Source organism: Haematobia irritans, chromosome 4 (genome assembly GCF_050003625.1).
Source record: "Haematobia irritans isolate KBUSLIRL chromosome 4, ASM5000362v1, whole genome shotgun sequence".
Classification (NCBI taxonomy): domain Eukaryota; kingdom Metazoa; phylum Arthropoda; class Insecta; order Diptera; family Muscidae; genus Haematobia; species Haematobia irritans.
In genome coordinates, this window is record NC_134400.1 from 221293094 (window position 1) to 221304620 (window position 11527).

Sequence of the window (11527 nt, forward strand, 5' to 3'; positions counted from 1 at the left end):
CTGGTGGAATCATTGGACCGTATTTTTTCAAAGATGCTGTTGGACGCAACGTTACGGTGAATGGCGATCGCTATCGTTCGATGCTAACAAACTTTTTGTTGCCAAAAATGGAAGAACTGAACTTGGTTGACATGTGGTTTCAACAAGATGGCGCTACATGCCACACAGCTCGCGATTCTATGGCCATTTTGAGGGAAAACTTCGGAGAACAATTCATCTCAAGAAATGGACCGGTAAGTTGGCCACCAAGATCATGCGATTTGACGCCTTTAGACTATTTTTTGTGGGGCTACGTCAAGTCTAAAGTCTACAGAAATAAGCCAGCAACTATTCCAGCTTTGGAAGACAACATTTCCGAAGAAATTCGGGCTATTCCGGCCGAAATGCTCGAAAAAGTTGCCCAAAATTGGACTTTCCGAATGGACCACCTAAGACGCAGCCGCGGTCAACATTTAAATGAAATTATCTTCAAAAAGTAAATGTCATGGACCAATCTAACGTTTCAAATAAAGAACCGATGAGATTTTGCAAATTTTATGCGTTTTTTTTTAAAAAAAAGTTATCAAGCTCTTAACAAATCACCCTTTATAACCAGATTTCAAAATATCTTGCTCTGTTAACGTTATTTATTAGTCGATTATATGATATCCGTTCATATTATATCTAATATTCTATTTTTGAAAGTGTATTTGCTTCCTTGCATAAAGATTAAAAATAATGAGTTGCAAATTACCTCGAGCGAATAAATTAATTGTAGTGGTAATTAAAATATACCTTTTAATTAGTAACTAAGATACTAAAAAAATTATAATTAGGGGGCAGCGTGTGGCTGTTAAGATATAACAATCGAATATATGGTGCTCGTAATAAGGAAAACTGTATAAAAATCTGCACTGAAAAAGACAGCTGGCACAGTTCCAGTTTTTCTCTATACTCTAATGACATTGATTGATTCCGCACCAAAAAGAGCTACATTTGAAGTGCACCATTCAGTTTTAAATTTAGCTTTAGCGTATTTGTTTGTGCTCTTAAGACATATTTGAGGTAATCATCTGCTTGAACAGATATATATATTTAATATGTAGGCATATTTATACCCTGCTCCACACTGTGGAACAGGGTATTATAAGTTAGTGCATATGTTTGCAACACCCAGAAGGAGACGAGATAGACACATGGTGTCTTTGGCAAAAATGCTCAGGGTGGGTTCCTGAGTCGAAATAGCGATGTCCGTCTGTCCGTCTGTCCGTGAACACATTTTTGTAATCAAAGTCTAGGTCGCAGTTTTAGTCCAATCGACTTCAAATTTGGCACAAGTATGTATTTTGGCTCAGAACAGATCCCTATTGATTTTGGAAGAAATCGGTTCAGATTTAGATATAGCTCCCATATATATATTTCGCCCGATATGGACTTATATGGCCCCAGAATCCAGAGTTTTACCCTAATTTGCTTAAAATTTTGCACAAGAAGAACAATTAGTACTACAGTCAAGTATGCCAAATTTTATTGAAATCGGTTCAGATTTAGATATAGCTCCCATATATATCTTTCGCCCGATATGCACTAATATGGACCCAGCAGCCAGAGTTTTATACCGATTTGCTTGAAATTTTGTATTAGCATAACACTTAGTCGTATAGTCAAGTGTGCAAAATTTGATTGAAATCGGTTCAGATTTAGATATAGCTCCCATATATATCTTTCGCCCGATATGGACTAATATGGTCCTAAAAGCTAGAGTTTTGACCCAATTTGGTTGAAATTTTGCATAGGGAGTAGATTTAGCATTCTAGCTATGCGTGCCAAATTTGATTGAAATCGGTTCAGATTTATATATAGCTCCCATATATAGCTTTCGCCCGATTTACACTCATATGACCACAGAGGCCAATTTTTTGCTCCGATTTAGTTGAAATTTTGCACAAGAAGTAGATTTAGCATTGTAGCTATGTGTGCCAAATTTGGTTGAAATCGATTCAGATTTAGATATAGCTTCCATATATATTTTTCGCCCGATATGGACTTATATGGCCCCAGAAGCCCGAGTTTTGGCCCAATTTGGTTGAAATTTTGCACAGGGAGTATATTTAGCATTCTAGCTATGCCTGCCAAATTTGATTGAATTCGGTTCAGATTTATATATAGCTCCCATATATAGCTTTCGCCCGATTTACACTCATATGACCACAGAGGCCAATTTTTTGCTCCGATTTAGTTGAAATTTTGCACATGGAATAGAATTAGCATTGTAGCTATGCCTGCCAAATTTGGTTGAAATCGGTTAAGATTTAGATATAGCTCCCATATATATGTTTTTCTGATTTCGACAAAAATGGTCAAAATACCAACATTTTCCTTGTTAAATCGCCACTGCTTAGTCGAAAAGTTGTAAAAATGCCTCTAATGTTTCCTAAACTTCTAATACATATATATTGAGCTATAAATCATAAATAAACTTTTGCGAAGTTTCCTTAAAATTGCTTCAGATTTAAATGTTTCCCATATTTTTTACTAAAATTGTGTTCCATCCTAGCCAACTTAAATTTTGAGTCTATAGATTTTGTAAAAGTCTATCAAATTCTGTCCAAATCAAGTGATATTTAAATGTATGTATTTGGGACGAACCTTTATATAGCACCCAACACATTTGACGGATGTGATATGGTATCGAAAATTTAGATCTACAAAGTGGTGCAGGGTATAATATAGTCGGTCCCGCCCGACTTTAGACTTTCCTTACTTGTTTTACTTTAAAATATGCCTACATATCTATCTATATATATAAAATTCAATCTATGTTTGCTTGTTTGTATGTTCCGAGTTGGCTCCGAAACGGCTGAACCGATTTACTTGAAACTTTCAGAGATCGTAGGGGGCGTTCATGTAGTGAAAATAGGGTACCTCATTTTTTGACACTTGGCCGCGGAGGGGGACCTCCCCGTTGTCGGACTTTTTGAAAATTGGACCAAAGTTGACCGGTTTGCTTGAAATTTTCATTGAAGGTTGGGGTTGGCATCTAGATAAAGATCCGCTACTTTATATTTCGATATTTGGTGGCGGAGGGGGACCTCACCTTTGTTCGACTTTTACAGTGAAAAAAAACTAAAATCCTTTAAATTATCTGAGATTTACAGAGGACATGCGGTGAGGTTATGGAATTAATACGGGGTACTTGATGATTTCATATGTGGACGGGGAGGGGGACCTCCCCCTTGCCCTACTTTTTGAATTTTGGAACAAAATTTGCTTCAAATTTTCATTGAATGTTCGGGTTGACATCTAGACATAAATCCGCTACATTATTTTTCGATACTTGGTCGGGGAGGGGGACCACCCCTTTGCCCGACTTTTTTTTAAGTACAGTGAAAACAAAACTAAACTCCCCCGACTGAAATTTTACGGAAAAAATGGGTGAGGCTATGAAGTTTATATCAAGTTCCTGATTTTTTAATAAAAATAAAAGGTCATAGGGAGACATCCGCTTCCCTTAAGTACATACAGAGAAGCAAACTTTACCGCGTTACTTGAAATTTACAGAGGACTGGGGAGAGGTTACGATATTAATAGTTGATACCTGATTTTGTGATATTTGGACGGAAGAGAGGCCGCCCCTTTAGGCTTATAATTTGCTTGACATTTTCTGGGACGTTTACAAAAGATGCGCTACATCACTTTTCGATATTTGGTCGGGGAGGAGGTCCTCCTCTAAAACTGCAAAAAAAAAAAAACAAAAATTCTTAAATTTTCTCGAAATTTACAAAGACAGTGGGGGAAGGTTATGAAAAAAGAGGCAACCTTCCTTGCCCCACACTTGAAAGAAAGTTTCAAGAATTTTCAGTGAAGGTTAGGGGTGCTATTCACTATGCTGTTTGTCGATATTGTATCGGGGAAAGTGACGTCCCTTTAGAACATCTCCAATCTACTTGAAATTTACAGGGAACATGGGAGGAGGTGATTAAATTTATACATGATTATACCCTTCACCACTACTGTGGGACAGGGTATAATAAGTTTGTGCATTTGTATGTAACGCCAAGAAATAGTGGTCATTGACCCATCTTTTAGTATACCGATCGGCTTAGAATTAAATTCTGAGTCGATTTAGCGATGTCCGTCTGTTTGTCTGTCTGTCTGTCCGTCCGTCCGTCTGTCTGTATATGTAATTTTGTGCACAAAGTACAGCTCGCAATTTAAGTCCGATCGTCCACAAATTTTGCATAGGGCTGTTTCTTGGGACAGAGACAATCGCTATTGGTTTTGGAAAAAATCGGTTCAGATTTAGATATAGCTGCCATATATATTTATCCCCGATTTGGTCATAGTTAGCGTGTTTATCAACCGATTTTCTTGAAATACCGTACATCCAAATATTTTATGATTCTCGAAAATCCTGCAAAATATCAGTCAAATTCAGATTTAGATTTAGCTCCCATATATATCTTTCGTTCGATTTAGACTCATATGACCACAGATGCCAAAGTTTACTACCGATCATCGTGAAATTTTGCACAGAGGGTAGAATTGACATTATACCAATGTTTGGTAAATTTGATCGAAATCGGTTTAAATTTAGATATAGATCCCATATATATATCTTTCGTCCGATTTGAACTTATATGGCCTTAAAAGCCAGAGTTTTGCCGTGATTTGCTTCAAATTTTGCACAAGGGGTACATTTAATAGTATCGTTAAGTGTGTCAAAATTTGTTAAAATCGGTTCAGATTTAGATATAGCTCACATATATATCTTTCGCCCGATTTGGACTTATATGGTCTCAAAAGCCACAGTTTTGCCCTGACTTACTTCAAATTTTGCACAAGCGGTACTTTTAACGATACTATTGTATGTGCCAAATATGGTCAAAATCGATTCAGATTTAGATATAGCTCCCATATATATCTTTCGTCCGATTTGAACTTATATGGCCTCAAAATCCAGGGTTTTGCCGTGATTTGCTTCAAATTTCGCACAAGAAGTACGTTTAGTAGTATCGGTAATTGTGCCAATTTTGGTTGAAATCAGTTCAGATTAAGATATAGCTCCCATATATATCTTCCGTCCGATTTGCACTCATATGACCAGGGAGGCCAAAGTTATACTCCCATTTACGTGAAATTTCGCATAGATAGCAGAATTATTATTCTACCTATACATGCCAAATTTAGTCAAAATCCGTTCAGATTATATATGTATAGCTCCCACATATACGTACACCAGAGTTGGGGAAATATGGTATACTGAAATAAATATTGTCTTGAGACCAAAGATTTCATGGCCTTAAAATACGAATGCAAATTTTGCTTAGCATAAAAGACGCATTTCTGTAATATAAAGTTTTTTTCTTTGTCCAAAAGTCGATAAACTTTTCAATGAAGTCGTATTGTCCTTATAATTAAGTGATTTGACTTAAAAATGGGTATCATAACATGAAAGAAAAATTTTTTGGTGTAAGGTCAACTTGACTTTAAAAATTCAGAAAAAATCTTTAAAACTAATGAAATTGTCTTTAAATTTGTTGTCTTTTTGCATCTTGACTACAAAGCAAAAAATCGTTCAAAAATAGGACATGTTTTTCAACACTTTATTTTATAGACGTTTTCTACTTGAAACATAGCATAATTTCTACTGGAAGTCGATCTGAATTTAGAAAATAAAGTTGTCGTTAATTCGTTTTTAAAGGACTTTGATATCATATGAAAAAATAAAGCTGAAAAAAAACGAAAAATTAAAATTTGTTTCCTAGAAGCAAGAACACAAAACCTAAATTTCAAAGAGAATTGTGTCTTAAAAGTATCCTTACTTTTTTTCTCCGCTTCTTTGGCTCGGAATCAATACCAACATTTTTAAAGTAAAGACAAACTCTTTGGTAACGGACATGTTTTTTTTTCAGTGTAGACTGTTACACATTTTAGACCCATTTTCAATGGATGTTTCCTCCTATTAACTGGATAGCGTTAGCCGATTTAAATTTTAATTCTAGAGATTTTGTAGAAGTAAAAAATTGTCTCCTTTATATAGCTTCCAGCAAATGTGAAGTAGTTGAAATGGTAACACAAATTTTGGCCTACATAGGGGTGAAGGGTATAATATAGTCGGCCCCGCCCGACTTTAGACTTTACTTACTTGTTTTTAAATTAGTATATGATTTTTCGATATCTGGTTGGGTAAGGGAAAAATTTAAATAAACTTTGTCGATATACTTCGATAGAATTTATGGGGACCATTTAGTAGTTGTGAAATTAATATAGGTTACGTGATAGTCCGATATCAGGTCGGAGTGGGGAGAGGGTTCCCTTTTGTCCGTTTTTTTTTTTCTTAAATTGAAAGTAGAGGGTTGTGCGTAAATGGTAACTCGGTAAATAATTTTATGATTTTTGCACAGGCTTCTGCCATACTTCTTTTTAGTAAGGAACTTAAATTTACATGAAATTGGCAGCCAACGTAGAGGGTGCATCATTTTCCAACATTTTAGCAAATGTTAATGTGGTAAATTTTTTACTATTTTTGCTTTTTCCGATTTATTGAATGGGAAACAGTAATTCTTTGTATGTTATTATAATATAGTACTTTATGTTCAGATAAGTTGAGGAGAAGGAGACCTTTCCTTGACAAACCACAATTAAAATTCACAAGATTGTCCAACTACTTGAATACAGAACATTATTTAAAAAATTTGGAGGAAAGGGTACATCCTATCCCCGACATTTTTTACGACGAACAGTTTTACATATGCATATCCGCGGTATTTGTACCTACACTGAAAAAACAGTGAACCCACCAGGAAGAAAACTTTCGGTTAATTTTAGAAAATTTTGAATATTTGTAGAAAATTTTAACTAAACACTATTACAAACGTTGGCATCACGCCAATGTCATAAAAATAAGTAAATATTTTTCGACAAATTCAAGAAAATTTATTAGACATAACTAAGTTTTTTTTACTTGTTAAAGAAAATTTTGTAGTTTGAAGGAAAAACTTGGAGTACAAAATTGCAAGAAAGTCTTTAGTGACATATGAAGTTCATGATGGACGCCTTTTTGATAAAATTTACAAATTTAAAGAAATTTTGAACCATTTTGTGGAAGACACGAATTTAGTTAATCTTTATGCTTCATTTGAGTATATTCTTTTCGTCGGTTTTCGTTAATTTAACTAACGTAAACAAAAAATTATTACAATAAAGGAAACTTTCTCCAAACATAATTATTTCATAAACTAAAATAAAGTTAAATTGCCTTTGGTGAAATAGAGAGTTCACTTTTTTTTAGTGTATAAACGAAAAAGCAAGTAGTCCGATTTGTTTGAAAGAATTCAAATCTTTTCGAATTTATTTTCAGCACGAAGAATCTGGTTGACTAAGTTAACGCAAAATGTTCCTACACGCTCACAAAAAATGGCTTCTGTAACATATACTCCCAAACATATTTTGCTTCAAGCATATACATTTTTGGCTATTGCCCAAACATTTATATGTTTGATCTCTTCCAATATATAATATTCCAATTTGAAAGCATATTGGTCTAAACAATATATGTTTGGGTAGTCAATTTCCAAACATTTTGTATTTTTGCATCCAAATTCAATAATGTTGTCTTCCAAAAAACAATATGTTATTATGTGAACATATAATATGTTTGGAAGCATTTTGCACCCAAAAATATTATATGCTTAAAAAAATTCTCCCAAACAATATTGTGCTCAAAATTTTATTTATTTATTTATATATTTACAATCATAATGAATTATGAAAATAAACAGGTAATATAGGTGCTAACAACATAGGTTTTCGACCTGAATGCTCAAAATTTTGTTTCTGCCCAATTGTATATTCCCCCACATCTTTCTCACTTCCACGAGATTTTTTAGTTCTTAGCACCTTTTTCTGTAATACAAACATTATGGAAGAAATTATTCAATTGTAAGATTTTTTTTATTTTAATTTTACCTTTTGCCAGACGGGGATTCGAACAGCGGACCACACAGTTTGTAAGGATCAAAGAAGTAGCTGATCAATTGCCCAAAGAAAAATAATATGTTAATTTTGTAATAACAAGCAACAACCACCAACTTAATTCAATATCGCTCCCTGTTAAATAGCGCTCCAAGCTACTAAACACATATATGTTTATAGGCTATTTCTAAATTAATATATGTTTGCATCCAAGAATATTATATATAAAAACATTTTATATCCCAAACATAATATGTTCTAACATATTAACATATATGTCCCAAACATGTTATGCTAGTTTATGAACATTATATGCTTGCACTCAAAAATATTGTGTTTAAAAATTTGTGTTCCAAACATATAATGTTTATAGCCAAACATATGAAAAACAGTCTTTTTCATCCGTGTACAAATACTCTTCGGAAGGCGCAGCGAAGCGGGCCGGGTTACGCTAGTTTAATATATATCTGTAGGTTAGGTTAGGTGGCAGCCCGATGTATCAGGCTCACTTAGACTATTCAGTCCATTGTGATACCACAGTGGTGAACTTCTCTCTTATCACTGAGTGCTGCCCGATTCCATGTTATGCGCAATGGCAAGGAACCCCCTTTTTAAGGCCGAGTTGGAACGGCGTTCTACATTGCAGTGAAACCATTTAGAGAAGCTTGGAAATACTCAGAAATGTCACAAGCATTACCGAGGTGGGATAATCCACCGCCGACAAACTTTTTGGCGTTCGGTCGAAGCAAGAATCGAACCCACGACCTTGTGTATGTAAGGCGGGCATGCTAACCATTGCACCACGGTGGCTCCCTATATATATCAAATTTTTAAAATTTGCCGTTTCAAAAAAATAGAAAATTTGAAGACTCAGTAAATCGATCATAGCAAATTCTGAACAAGACAAAAATTTAATTTTAACCACAGCAAAAAGCATGTCCGATGGATTCTGAGGCAAAGAAGCGGAGAATCGGAGTAAGGCACAATTCTCTTTTATGTTTGTTGTTTCGTTTTTTATACCCTTCACCACTACTGTGGTACAGGGTATAATAAGTTTGTGCATTTGTATGTAACGCCAAGAAGGAAAAGTCTGAGACCCATCGTTTAGTATACCGATCGTCTTAGAATTAAATTCTGAGTCGATTTAGCGATGTCCGTCTGTCTGTCTGTCTGTCCGTCTGTCTGTCTGTCTGTCTGTTGATGTATTTTTGTGTGCAAAGTACAGCTCGCAGTTTTAGTCCGATTGTCCTAAAATTTGGTATAGGGTCCTGTTTCAGCTCAAAGACGATCCCTATTGATTTTGGAAAAAATCGGTTCAGATTTAGATATAGCTGCCATATATATTTTTCACCGATTTGGTCATAATTGGCGTGTATATCAACCGATCTTCCTCAAATTCCGTACATCCGAATATTTTGTGAGTCTCGAAAAACTTGCAAAATATCAGCCAAATCGGTTCAGATTTAGATATAGCTCCCATATATAGCTTTCGCCCGAGTTTTTGCTCCGATTTAGTTGAAATTTTGCACAGGGAGTAGAATTAGCATTATTGCTATACGTGTCAAATTTGGTTCAAATCGGTTCAGATTTAGATATAGCTCCCATATATAGTTTTCGCCCGATTTACACTCAAATTACCACAGAGGCCAACTTTTTGCTCCGAATTCGTTGAAATTTTGCACAGGAAGTAGAATTAGTATTGTAGCTATGCGTGCCAAATTTGGTTGAAATCGGTTCAGATTTTGATATAGCTTCCATATATGTTTTTCTGATTGCGACAAAAATGGTCAAAATACCAACATCTTCCTTGTAAAATCGCCACTGCTTAGTCGAAAAGTTGTAAAAATTACTCTAATTTTCCTAAACTTCTAATACATTTATATCGAGGGATAAATCATAAATAAACTTTTGCGAAGTTTCCTTAAAATTGCTTCAGATTTAATTGTTTCCCATATTTTTTACTAAAATTGTGTTCCACCCTAGTGCATTAGCCGACTTAAATTTTGAGTCTATAGATTTTGTAAAAGTCTATCAAATTCTGTCCAGATCGAGTGATATTTAAATGTATGTATTTGGGAACAAACCTTTATATATAGCCCCCAACACAGTTGACGGATGTGATATGGTATCGAAAATTTAGATCTACAAAGTGGTGCAGGGTATAATATAGTCGGCCCCGCCCGACTTTAGACTTTTCTTACTTGTTTTTTTTTTTGGCTTTTTTCTTCATATGCTATTAACGTCCTTTAAAAACGTTTCAAATTCATACTCGACTTAATAAAAAATGGTTTTACAATAAAGTATTGAAAAACATTTCCTACAATCAAACAAAGGTTTACATGGATCCAAATATTTTGAACTTTCCTTAAGGATTTTGATTGATTCCGAGCAAAGATGCTGCTTCCTTAAAATAAAGAAGTTTTTGAGGGACGTAAGTAGCTTTAAATCTAGGGTCAATAAAATTAAAATTAGGATACAAATCTTGTTTATAGAATTGTCATTCTCTTTTTGTGATATATTAATATAGCTGTTCACGCACAAATACATACCAGCTTAGAATAGATACTTCAAAATACAAAGAATTTTCTTAATTCCAAAAGACTTTAAGCGAAAGATGAAAAAATCCTCAAAATAAGACTATATTCGAAGAGTTTTTGTCTTAAATCTAAAAATTCGTTACTTCAGTTAATTTAAGGACGATTTCTTTAAATAAAAAATGTTTTTTTTTTTACTTTAAGAAATATGTCCTTACATACCTTAAAAATTTCTCTCCGTTGCACATTGGTTTGGACCCAAATTTTGTATGAATTTATTTTTGATTTTTAATATCAATTATTCATTTAAAATAAACATAATTCCGCGTCATACGTAAAAATATGACAGTCCTAAGTTATATAGTTATAACGATATTCTTTATAGGGAGAGAAAACCATTTTCGTTTACAAATAAATATGACACAGAATAATCGCATATATACGAAGTCGTTCAGATATCCATACATGCATAAACAGGAGATTAGAACCCAGATAGATAAGATGTTGGAGCTCCCCAGTAGACAAAATACCTAGAAAGATGGACGTACATGGTAATGGGAAATGGAGGTTATAGATTATAGAAAGGTCAACGACAAGAAAAAAATCTTAAGGGCCAAATCATGGTCAATTTTATTACAGTTTAGTTAATTTTGTAATAGGAAAAGGATTATTGTTTCTTCAGTGCATATCAACATACGTGTCCCAAAAATACCGTGTTAACAAACAAACACTGTATATACTTTATTTGAATAACTTTTGACTTAAAAAGTTAGGGTGCAAATATTTCAAACTTTAGTTATATGGTGACCAAGAAATAAAACTTTAAATATCAAGTAAATGTTTAAGCTTAAGTTAGGTTAGGTTAGATTAGGTGTCAGCCCGATGTATCAGGCTCACTTAGACTATTCAGTCCATTGTGATACCACATCTCTCTTATCACTGAGTGCTGGCCGATTCCATTTTAAGCTCAATGACAAGGGACCTCCTTTTTATAGCCGAGTCCGAACGACGTTCCACATTGCAGTGAAACCACTTAG